Source organism: Hyaena hyaena, unplaced genomic scaffold, assembly GCF_003009895.1.
Source record: "Hyaena hyaena isolate Hyena2069 unplaced genomic scaffold, ASM300989v1 scaffold_2102, whole genome shotgun sequence".
Lineage (NCBI taxonomy): Eukaryota > Metazoa > Chordata > Mammalia > Carnivora > Hyaenidae > Hyaena > Hyaena hyaena.
The window spans coordinates 49,807-61,871 of NW_024082734.1; the positions used below are offsets into that span (position 1 = coordinate 49,807).

The window sequence follows — 12,065 nt, forward strand, 5'->3', positions numbered from 1 at the left end:
CCCAATTTAGGAAGATTCCCAGGGAAGTTGTAGACAACAGAAAAACACAACACCCTTTAGGGTTGTCCTGTCCTTAATAAGATAGAATACATTATTTAAGAATAGTCTAACCTTAGGGACACCTGGGTAGCTTAGCCAGTTAGGTGTCCGACTTTGGCTCGGGTCATGATCTCACTGCTCATGGTTTGGAGGCCTGCATTGGACTCTGTGCTGATAGCTCAGAGCCTGGAGCCTGCTTCAGATTATGTGTCTCCCTCTCTCTCTGCCCCTTCCCTACTCTCACCTGCGCTCTTTCTCTTTCTCAAAACTAAATAAACATTTAAAAAATGAACAGTCTAACTTCAGAACATTTTGATTTTTTAGTCTGCACTTAGCTCTTTCTCTATAAAAAAGAACTTGATTAGACATTTGAAAGCAAACCTAACAAGTTTAAGCTAAAAGGAAAAACATGAGCTGATCAGCTTGTATCAATAGGATAAGACAATTGATCAAATTTCCCTATAGAGTTAAGTTTATGCTATTTAAGTCTGTGATACTGTTATTTCTGACATCTGTTTCCATGAAAGTGCAAGCAGCCTTTATAAAGAGAGTGGCTGGGATTAGAGCTCTGGCAAGATGAGTGAACAGAGAAAAAGCAAGTGAAACATGTGGTTGGGGAAGGAAGCTGAGTGTCAATGTCATCAGGGAAGACAACGCATGTCACCAAATGCTCTTCTGTAAATGATCTTTATAAAATCCAGACCTAGAAAAATGCAAAGGGAGACATCGCAGGACATTAGAGGAGGAAGGTGGTGATTGTGGAATGAGAATGTAATTAAGTGCGTCTTGAGGCATCCTGGCAGTATTTACCAAAATTTTAAATGTGCATATCCCTTGGGACAGCAATTACACATCTTAGAATCCACCCTGTAGAAATAGTCATGTGTTCAAAGATAAGTACACAAAGATGGTTATCACATTGTTCGTAACAACGGCAAAAAGACACTGCAGTGGGAGTGGCGGAACAGTTAAATAATTCATGGAACATCCGAACTGTAAGAAACAGAAACTCGACTCAAACTGACATAACAAGAGGAATCTGTAACTCATGTAATCAGAGTCCAACAGTAAGACGGGCTTCCAGGTAACTGAAACCAGAGGTTTCCTCCTCCTCCTCCTCCTCCTCCTCCTGAAACCAGAGGTTTCAGTGGCAGCTCTCCCCGGTTCCCTGACCTGCTCTTATCCCTAGGCCAGCGTCACCCTCAGCACGATGAGGGGGTATTGGCTGAAATTCCAGGATACCACCTGTAGAAAAGGAGAGAAGAGCTTCCAGAATTCTTCCAGAAGCAGAAAATGACAGACAGCGACTTGTATCCACAAAGTCAGCTTCCCTCCTCTTGCTGGTCATATGCCCACCTTTATGTCCTCGCAGCTGGTGTGGCCATGTGATCAAGTTCTTGCAAAGGCAACATGAATGGAAACCATGTGTGTCATTTCTCCCTACTTTATTTACAAGGGAATTGCTTACTTTGAGGAACTCCTTTCTGCAAGAGGGTATCATGGGCATAGAACATGAAGCAACTCAGCTTAAAACATAACAAGTAACAAGACAGGAGCAACAAGCTTCCCTGAAAGACCCAGGCAACAAAGCTACCTTACCAGCCTAGACTGCTCTGATTGTTACATGGCAGAGAAATAAAATTTTGTCTTATTTGTTTCATTGTGCATAGGAGCCTCTGTTAGGTCAGCTTCTCATTTACACTAATAGGCATATATCCTAAAGTCACCAGTGAAACTCTCCTCGTGTCTCAAGTCCTCATGGCCCTGATTTCATCAGAGCCTCCTTCCAAGGCAATCATTCACCCTGGGTATAGGATTGTCCTTTGACCAAAACACCCACATCTGCAGCTGGAGGAGGAGCCAGCATTCTCAGGCCCTGAGCTGCATGGAAGAATAAACAGATCTCTGACTCAATGTCTCTTCTTCACCATTACTTTTCTTTTAATTCCAAGTGATTTTAAAATCAAGCATGTAATCCTTCCCTGTCCTGTTCTCTCTGTCTCTTAACCCGGTTACCTCTAACGATCATACCCTCCACCTATCTCTGCCACTCACTACTATGTTCACACTCTAGACGAGTGCTGTCCAAGAGAACTTTCTACCATCATAAAAATGTTTCATCTTCAGTCTCCAATATGGTAGCCACCAGCCTCATGTGGCTGTTAGAAACTTGAAATGTGGCTAGTGCCAATAAAGAATCACATTTTTGATGTTCATTTAAATCTCAACTTAAACAGCCATAGATGGCGAGTGGCTATTGCATTAGCCAGTATAGGCCTTGGCTTTGTCATTCTTAGCAAGAGCAGCTCTCCACAGCCTGAATTACAAACATCCCATTCTCCACCAATCATGTCATAGTCTTCTAGCCAACTTCTTCTAATAAATATTCTCTGCAAACTTCTGGGACTTCCACTCTAAACACCCTGCCATCTTTCACTTTCCACCTCCCTGCATTTTCTTATGTCTTTCATTATCAAGCTTAGACTTCATGATTCTAGACTTCATGATGTCACATTTGCATGTGCTCTCAACTCATTGTCCTCTCTCATTCATTCATATTTGCGTGGCAGAACTACAACTCTGGTCAAAATCCAACTCCCTACCTACTTCAAACCTCTGCTTGAGCACTTGACCTTAGACAGAGGAGGAAAACTCAGTAGTACCCTAATTGACCACTTTTCAATTCATGCCTCCACTACTGCCCTCAAATCCTGCTAGATTTCCCTAATTCCTTCACTCCCCAATCTGGTCTCCTGGATGACTATTTATATCATCTCCTCTCACCACCAACCTCCACCACTTCCTTCTCAGTTCACTGTCAGATGATAAAATAGTAACAATTCGAGGGGAACATCATCAGATCCCACCACCACCACACTTCCCAACACACCTGCCACTGTGCCCATAAACTCTCTTTCCTGTTGCTAAGGGTGACCACCTGTACTCTAAAGGGCACTATCAGCTAGTGTTTCTGGATTCCATCCTTTCATACTCACCCAAGAACGTCTCTCCTACAATTTGTCCAATTTCCCTCCCAAGTTGTTGATCATTCTGTCTCTCCTAGACCATGATCCACAATATATAAATATGGTATAATATTCCTGTTTGTTGAAAACCCTCCCTGACCACACATTCAGCAAATGCTTTTATGTATTAGAGTGACATGATCTAATTTATGGTTTTTAAAAGGTCTTTCTGGAGAACAGACTATAGGGGAGCAAATGAAAATAAAGGAACTAATTAAAATGCTATTTCAGAAGACTAGTTTCAGTGGTAGCAAACTAGATAATATTGACCCATCTTAAATTGGACCCTTTCAGGCTGGAAGACTGCTACAGAATAGAACAAACTAAAGAAACCTAACAGGTAAATGCAATTTGTAAACTCTGATTGGCTGTTTAATCTGGGAAAAAATATACCTATAAAGAGTGGTAGGTAGGTCAACATATGTAAATCAGTTAAAGTGATACTCCATATTAACAAATGAAGAATAAAAGTCACATGGTCATCTCAGTAGATGCAGAGAGAGGATTTGACAAAATTCAACACATGTTCATGATTAAAACTCTCAACAAACTAGGTATAGAAGGAATTTCTCTTAACATAATAAAGGTCATATATGACAAGCCCATAGCTAATATCATACTCAATCGTGAAAAACTGAGAACTTTTCCTTTAAGATCAGGACCAAGGCAAGGATGTTCACTATTATCACTTATATTCAACATAGTACTGGAAGTACTAGCCACAGCAGTTAGGTGCTAAAAAGAAATAAAAAGCATCCAAACTGGAAAGAAAGAAATAAAATAATATGTTTGCAAATGACATGATTTTACACATAGGAAATGCTAAAATTTCCAACAAACAAAACCAAAAATGCTATTAGAACTAATAAACAAAACTACACTGATTAAAACAAAATAGTGCTGGCATAAAGACAGACATATAAACCAATAGAACAGAATCGTGACCCCAGAAATTAATCTTCAACAAGGCTGCCAAGAACACAGAATGGTGCTGGGAAAATTGGATATCCATATGCAAAGGAATTAAAGGAGTGAAATCAGACTCTTATCTTACACCACACACACAAAATCAACTTAAGATGAATTAAAGACTTAAATTTAAGACCGAAAATATAAACCCCTAAAAGATAACATAGTGGGAAAGCCTCTCTTTATTATTTATTTATTTATTTATTTATTTATTTATTTTAAGGGAGAAGGGGGAGGAGAGGGAAAGAGAGAGAGAGAATGAGCAGAGGAGGAGTAGAAAGAAAATGAGAGAGACAGAGGTCCTTGATGTCAGCTCAGAGCCCCATGCAGGACTCAAACTCACAAACCTTGAGATCATGACCTGAGCTAAAAACAAGAGTCAGGTGCTTAACTGACTGAGCCACCCAGGTGCCCCAGAATAAAAGCTCTTAACAATGATCTTGGCAATGATCACTTGTATATGACACCAAAGGCACAGACAATAAAAACAAAAATAAATGAGAGGGACTTCATCAAACCAAAAAATTTCTTTATGGCAAAGAAACCAATAAACAGACTGAAAAGTCAACCTACAGAATGTGAAGAATATCTGCAAACCTTATATGCTCCATAAGGTGTTAGTATCCAAAATATATGGGACTTCTACAATTTAATAGCAAAACAAAGCAAATAACCCTATTTAAAAATGGGCAGAGCATTTGAATGGGCATTTCTCTAAGAAAGACGTACAAATGGCCAACAGATATATAAAAAGGTGAGGTATTCAGCATCACTACTCATCAGGGGAATGCAAATCAAGAACACAATGAGATATCATGTCACACCTTGTTAGGATAGCTATTATCAAAAATAATAAAAGTAACAAGTTTGATAAGGATGTGCAGAAATTAGAATCCTTGTGTACTGTTGGTGGGAAAATAAAATGGGGTGGCTGCTATGGAAAGTTGTAGGCAGGGTCCTCAAAAAAAAGAAAATGAGAAGTAGAACTACCATATGATCAAGCAATCCCACTCCTGGATAATTATCCAAAAGAATTGAAATCAGGATCTTGACAGATGAATACATAAAATGTGCTATACTCATACAATAGGATACTATTCAGCATTAAAAAGAGAAAGAAAGAGGGCACCTGGGTGGCTCGGTCAGTTAAGCGTCAGACTTCAGCTCAGGACATGATCTCACGGTTCGTGGGTTCCAGCACCGCATCGGGTTCTGTGCTGACAGCTAGCTCAGGAGCCTGCTTCAGATTCTGTATCTCCCTCTCTCTCTGACCCTCCCCTGCTCACGCTGTTTCTCTCACTTCTGAAATAAATAAAACATAAAAAAATAAAAAGAAAGAGAAAGAAAGATGAAAGAGAGAGAGAGAGAGAAAAGGAGGGAAGAAGGAACAAATGAAGGAACAAATGAATGAAGAACGAAAAGAAAAAATTCCTGCCATATGGGACAACATATGGCATTATGCTAGATGAGAAGAGCCAGCCACAAAAAAAAACAAATCATATGATTCTTCTTCAAAATAGTTAAACTAAAAAAAAAAACAAAGAATAGAACAGTGGTTGCCAGAGACTGGGGGCAGGAGAAAATGGGGAGTTAGTTGTTCAATATATATAAACTTTCGGTTCAGCAAAATGAATAAATTCTGACAGTCTGCTGTACAACACAGTGCCCATAGTTAAAATATAAATGGTGCACATAAAAATTTGTTAAAAGAGTGATCTCACATCAAGTATTTACCAAAAACAAACAAATGAAAGGGTGTGAGGACACTTAATGAAGGTGATGTGTATGTTTCTTATCTTGATTGTGGTGATGGTTTCACAAGCATATTGCCTATATCCCCTCCCCCCCGGCCATCAATTTACCTTCATTAAATATATGCAGGATTTTGTGTGTGTATATATCTTGGTAAAGCTGCTAAATGTGTTTAATGAAATGTGAAAGTAGACTGGATGTGTTGAATAATATCATTGAGTTTATATTGATTTTATCTTGTGAGATATATGCTGAAATTCTGGTGGCATCCTGTTATTTAAAGACTACGCTCAAGTGTGTGTGTGTGTGTGTGTGTGTGTGTGTGTGTGTGTGCACGTGCGCATTAGCATTAACAAAACTGTTTTTTCAACTTTTCCGTGAGCTGAATATTTTTAAAAAGGAAAAATTAATTTGTGACAAACAGAAGATACCATATAAAAATCTGGATTTTTGTTTTCTATTGAAAAAAGCCTAATAATGCAATTTTTGCTCTCAAATAGTACCATTCACCAGAAGCTAACAGACAGGAGATGTGCTTGCTGATCAGTCTTACCTGGCCTTCTTGCCTCCACTGAGTTACCTTCCTGACCACTGTGGGCATTTGCATTTGAGCTCCGGGTTCCAGAAACTGTTCAGTGAACTCAAGATGGCCTTTTATGCTAGCTTCCAAGCACTCAATGGACAAGGGGGAAAAAAATAAGAGAGAAGAGAGAGAGAAAAAAAAAGAAATAAAAAGATGGTCCCTATTTAGTATTCTATTCCTGCTTCTGGAATTATTGTTTTATTCTGCCCTAGGCTAATATCTAAAACTAATTTTGTGCTTTCTCAAATTCATTTTACCAGCTCTCTCTGTTGACCCTTCCTGAAAAGATGACACTATTTAAATTCCTTACAAGTTCAGGATTTTAAAATCACATTTCTGGAATTAGAGAACTGTAGACATGAAAGTACGTGAAGAGATGATGGTCACCGAAATGACTCGTTTGGACGGTTCAGGGAACTAATGATACACAAGAGCTTAGCAAGCCGAATGCCTGTTTCATGCAGGTCTGTGATATTGGCTGTGACTCTGGCGCCCTCTAAAGGCTGTCGTGAGAAAAGCAGCTGCTTACTACGGGCTTTTCCTTTAAGTTTTGTGCTTTGCCGGAAGTGTGACGTTTGGGAAGGCTAGGTCAGGGGCGGGGGAGAAGGGGAGAAGGGCAAAGGTAGTGTATGTTCTTCGAATCCAAAGCCAGTAATTTAACTCGTCATTTAGCCCTCCCCTAATATCACGGAAATAACACAACTTTTTATCCTCAGTGAGGACTATACTCTCTGCTGTCACCAGCGTGACTAAAAACAGAGAACTTGATCAAAGTCAGCATTCCTGTGTTTTTTTCCTCTTAGAACAGAGTTTGGGTTTTCGAATTTTTTAAAGGCAAACACTATCTTGTCTATTTGCTTTGAGAAATAATTTTTCAGAGTATCTGCTCCGTGCCAATAAGGTAAGTGTGCTGGGCTGTTCTTCGTTGACATTGTCCTTTTCTTTTTTTTTTTTTTAAATGGGGAAATGTTTCCAGAAACTGCTTTTGCAAAGGATGAATATTCTCCTTGCAGAGTGCCTTCCTTAAGGATGCATGTGATTCTCTTCAGGAGCCTCTTGATCAGGGTGAAAGCAACAAAATTAAGGAGAAAATCGGAAAGCAAAGGAGCATTGTAAGGAAACAAAGTTATGCTGTCGGCAGCAACCATCTGAAAGAAAGCTGTCAGTGAGAATAACAGGGTCATGAGACTTTCTGTAATTTTTGCCCCTCTGATTTCATCTTACAATTGACATGGGAGGGCCAAGCAATGGGAAACATAAAATACTCCACAGGTTTCAGGAAATACTATAACAAAGTAACAGCATTGATGGGTGACAATAAGAGATATAAACAGATCAAATTCCAAACTCAAATGAGTCATAGTCAATTGCATGATTTGCAGATCACCCAAGACTCTCCATATTTCAGAAATGATTCCTACATTTTCTGATCTGGCAGGTATGGGATGGGGGTTTTCATGTCATTCAAAAGTCCAGTTCAGTAGATTATGGCTCATTTACCAAAGAATTCCAATTCTAAGCAAGCTTTGAGCTACAGAGGACCCTACAGTCATAGCACATTTTAGAGATTACAAAAAGTTGGGGCGCCTGGGTGGCTTAGTCCGTTAAGCGTCCGACTTTCGCTTAGGTCATGATCTCGCGGTTCGTGGGTTCGAACCCCGCGTCGGGCTCTGTGCTGACTGCCAGCTCAGAGCCTGGAGACTGTTTGTCTGTGACTCCCTCTCTCTCTGACCCTCCCCTGCTCACGCTGTCTCTCTCTCTCTCTCTCTCCTAGAAATAAATAAAATATTAACAAAAAAAAAAGATTACAAAAAGTTTACACACACCTTATGTCCCCCCACTCCCCTCAGCCCTTCATGCCTGAGGAATCTCTCCTACCTTTCAATTCACATCTATTCTGGTACCAATTACTTGGCATTTGGACATAAAAACAATTCTCTTGGGCTGGAAGAGAACGAAGAGAAAACTACTAGAACCTTCCATTTTACAAATGTAAGAACAATCTCACAGGAAAATAATTTTGTTTAAGTTTATGCAGCCGGTTAGAGGCAGAGGCAGAACCAGAACCCAGATCTTCCTGTTTCTAGTTTCATTGACTTGAAACATATTTTTTATGTTTATTTATTTATTTTGAGAGTGTACATGTATGTGCACACAGGAGGAGAGGGGGCATAGAAAGAGAGAGAGGATATTAACCAGACTCCATGCCCAGCTCAGAGCCCGATGTGAGGCTGGATCCCACAACCCTGGGATCATGACCTGAGCCAAAATCAAGAGTCGAATGCTCAATGAACTGAGCCACCTAGGGATGCCCCCCCTTTTTTTTTAATTTAATTTTTTAATTTGAAGCATATTTTTAAAATGACTGCCCCCACTCAGAAATTCATAATCTGCAAGTGTTGTGTAATTTTAAGAGGTGTAAATTCTTAATTTGTTTTTGCTGCCTGTACAGTTTCTTAAGTGGGTCTATAAAGGACAAGGTGTTTTGCCCAGGAAAAACACAGCCCACTCTGTGTCTCTAATCTGGTCTCCAAGCATAGACAAACAGCCCAACAGGGCCTGCAAACGTTTGTACATGAAGCACAAAACCATTAAAGCAATGTACCACATGATATCATGTGTGTCCACATCCCGCCATATGGTGGCATCTCTTGTGGAGAGCCACTAGGTCTTTTTTTATTACTAGTATTTAGTCATTGGGCCTTAATCATCTTTGGGTCCCTACACGTGGCTCTATAACTGCATTCGAGGTCCCAGGGTGCATCTGTTGAATGAATAACTTTGCTGCTTGCCTGTTCACTGTAGCACGTTTTGCACTTTACGAGTTCAATTAGCAACCATTTCTTTTGTGTTTTTATTGCAAAGGCAGAACACAGCTGAGATCTACCAACTTCAGCCTTCTACCTAGTGGCTTGGAAATTCCAGTGTTCTCATTGGCGGAGGCCATTTATTTCTGATCGAAAGCTGTCTAAAACTCCTACCCCTCAACCCAAAGGAAACTACAGGTATGTATGCCTCCTTATTTCCAAACTTGCTGATTACTTTTGTCTGTATGAGCTGTCTTTTCTAGAGAAAAGAGAGGAAACGAGGGAGATGATAAGGAGGTAGGGAATGAACACTGATAAATATTTGGTGCTAGGCACTTTTGTGTGAGTAATGTCACTTCGTTTAAAACTTGAACAATTCTTCCATGTAGCTATTTTTCTTATTTTATAAGCAGTAAACCTTAAGGTGTTTAAGTGGGTTGTTTGGAGTCACATGACCAATCAGTTGCAGAGAGAGGGTCCAAACCCGGTTCTGCTGCCTCCAAATCCACCCTGATTGCAGCCTTCCTAAGCTCTTTCAATTCAATAGAGACTCGTAAGTTAACCAAAAGTCTAAGGGGAAAATGTGTCAATTTTGTTGTAAATAATGGAAGCCAGACACGGAGGCCTCAACCCTACAAAGGGCAGGTTGACAAGTAAGCTTTGGAAACAGCCCTGAGAAATCCCTCTGTATCTCCTTGCAAGTCCCTGGATCTGCTCCAAGACCAGGTGAGTTCGAGGGCCCAAGGGCTCAGCTCTAGATCTGATTTGATCTAGAAGGCAAGCTGCAAAGGGATAGAACACATTTCCCCAAGACCGTCACAGAAGTGTGGCAGCAAACCTGAGCACAGGTGAGAGAAGAGATTTACTAATGAGAATCACAGAACACTTTGGCCTCTCAGGCCAAAGAGATGTGTACATCCAACCTCAGAGTCAGAGACCTAGAGTCACTGCAGACTCAGCCTCTTATTAGCAGTGTAGCTGCAAACCATGTCGAATGATAACGCTATTTGTCTTCTCATTGACTGGTGCTCAAGGATCAATAAATATTTTTTCTCTTAGTTTCCCAAGGCAAATAGAACTATAATAAGTGGCATCACACTATGAAAATCACATAAGGGTTACACAGCAAGATCTCCCCTCAAAAAAATACCATGTCTTCAAAGGCAAAAGCAAATCAATTATACATCTATATTTTTTAATAAAACAAATACTTTGAGGTCTCAACTACTCTGTATGTCTTTTGGACTGGCCAAGGGGGTTGAGGGAAAGGCAGCACTGGTTACTGAATCTGCCTGACATGTCAAGGGGCCTCGGCATGACATCTGATTTGCTGGAATTAACTGAGTGATTAGCCCAGCTATCAAAACAAAAGCTATGTTGATGTCTGCAGAAGCCTAAATTATAGTACCAAGAAAAACTGGTTCTAAATCCCTGTGATGCATACTTCCTCCAGCCTTGACTAACATGGACATCCCCATTTCCATCAGACCTCATGTAGGATGGACCATCTAGCCTTCCTTGGGGACTTTGTTCTGTGTTATAGCCAGTCAATCTTGTCTCTGGGCAAGGTTAAGAAACCCCCCTCCCCATCAATTCATGTAATATCATTATTGCATGATAAGGGATGGCCAGCTATTCTTCAAGATTCTAGATGCTTTGAATAAAAACTAATATTTTTTGCCAGCTGCAATTCCTAGGGTCCAGAGGGACAAGGTGAAAGGGCATCTAAAGTCCCCAGGGCATCAAGGTCCTGACTATACTAGTTAATAATAAGAACCAAATTTAGAAGGAGGGGGCAAGATGGCGGAGAAGTAAGGAGCTCCGTACTTGCACTCGTGCACATACATCACACGGAAAAGATCTGAAGCCATTGGAAACCTTACAAAACCTGAGAGACTGGGAGAAAAAGGACCCAGAATCCACTGAGAGAGACTTCTAATGTGAGTGTGAACCGGGGAAGATAAAATCGGGCCAGGATCGGAAACTCCAGGGTGGGAGGCGATCCCCCTCTACCCTCAGGCGATTCCCCTGAGAGGGGAAAAGGAGAGAGTCCGAAACAGAAAAACCTCCACTCGGTGGGGAAAAACCTCCGCTCGGTGCACAAAAAGACCGTACTTGCCGATTACCTGCACACCAGGTCCCCTCGCGCCAACTGGTCCCGGGGGGGGGGGGGCTGAGCACACAAACTGCTTCTTCGTGCTGCTCCCAGCGGCTGGACTTCAGAGCGGTGGCGCGCCTGCCGCCATTGTAGCTCCCGGGCGGCTGGGGCCCCTGAAAGAGCCGCGCAGACACCGGGCGTCCGCGCCCCTGGCAGGCTGGGACTCGAGAGGGAAGGCAAGGAACTAAAAACTGGGAAATTAGCCTGTGAGTTCGTGTTTCGGGTGACGAGCCATAGAGGGACCCGGTTTTCCTCACTCCAGCGGGCTCGGGCTCAGAACACCCTGCGGGCAAGCCCCCGCCCCTGCACACCAGCCCGACCCAGAGAAGGAAGCAGCGATTCTGACTCCACCCCCAGAGCTCGGCAGGGGGCCTGGAATTGCCCGAGGGGGTTGCCTGGGAAGCTGTGTCTAAGGCAATTTCAGCGGGGCGCGCGGACGGGGATTTGGAGACTGGAACTGCCCTGGGTTGAAGAGTGCAACCAACTTCGGCTGCGCCCCTGGTACGGGGAGTTTACACCCCCAAAAGAGTGAGGAGCAGCGCTTGCTTCGAGAAGGGACTGGAGCACCGTCACTCTCCTCCCCACAACTGCCGAGGCAGAGCTCCCGCCCGAGGCATTGGATCCCGCCACGCCCATCCCTGCCTGAGAGGTGCCCTCCTCCCTTTTTTTTCCTTTTTTTTCCTTCTTCTTTCTCTTTTCTCTCTTTTTTCCCCAGACCACTGACCTGATTA

General features: G+C 42.0%; 1 protein-coding gene across 4 annotated transcripts in view; it reads left to right on the forward strand.

Annotated features, from left to right (window-relative positions):
• The first annotated feature begins 7,077 nt into the window (after positions 1-7,077).
• The window catches only part of FMO4 (flavin containing dimethylaniline monoxygenase 4), a 43,378-nt gene continuing 38,390 nt past the window's right edge, over positions 7,078-12,065 (forward strand). For 3 of the 4 annotated variants that reach the window (XM_039225370.1, XM_039225371.1, XM_039225373.1), the window contains exons 1-2: positions 7,078-7,270; positions 9,235-9,374. The gene's annotated coding sequence lies outside the window, so the exon portion shown is untranslated. The remainder of the gene's footprint in view (positions 7,271-9,234; positions 9,375-12,065) is intronic. The other variant, XM_039225372.1, reaches the window with a different exon arrangement.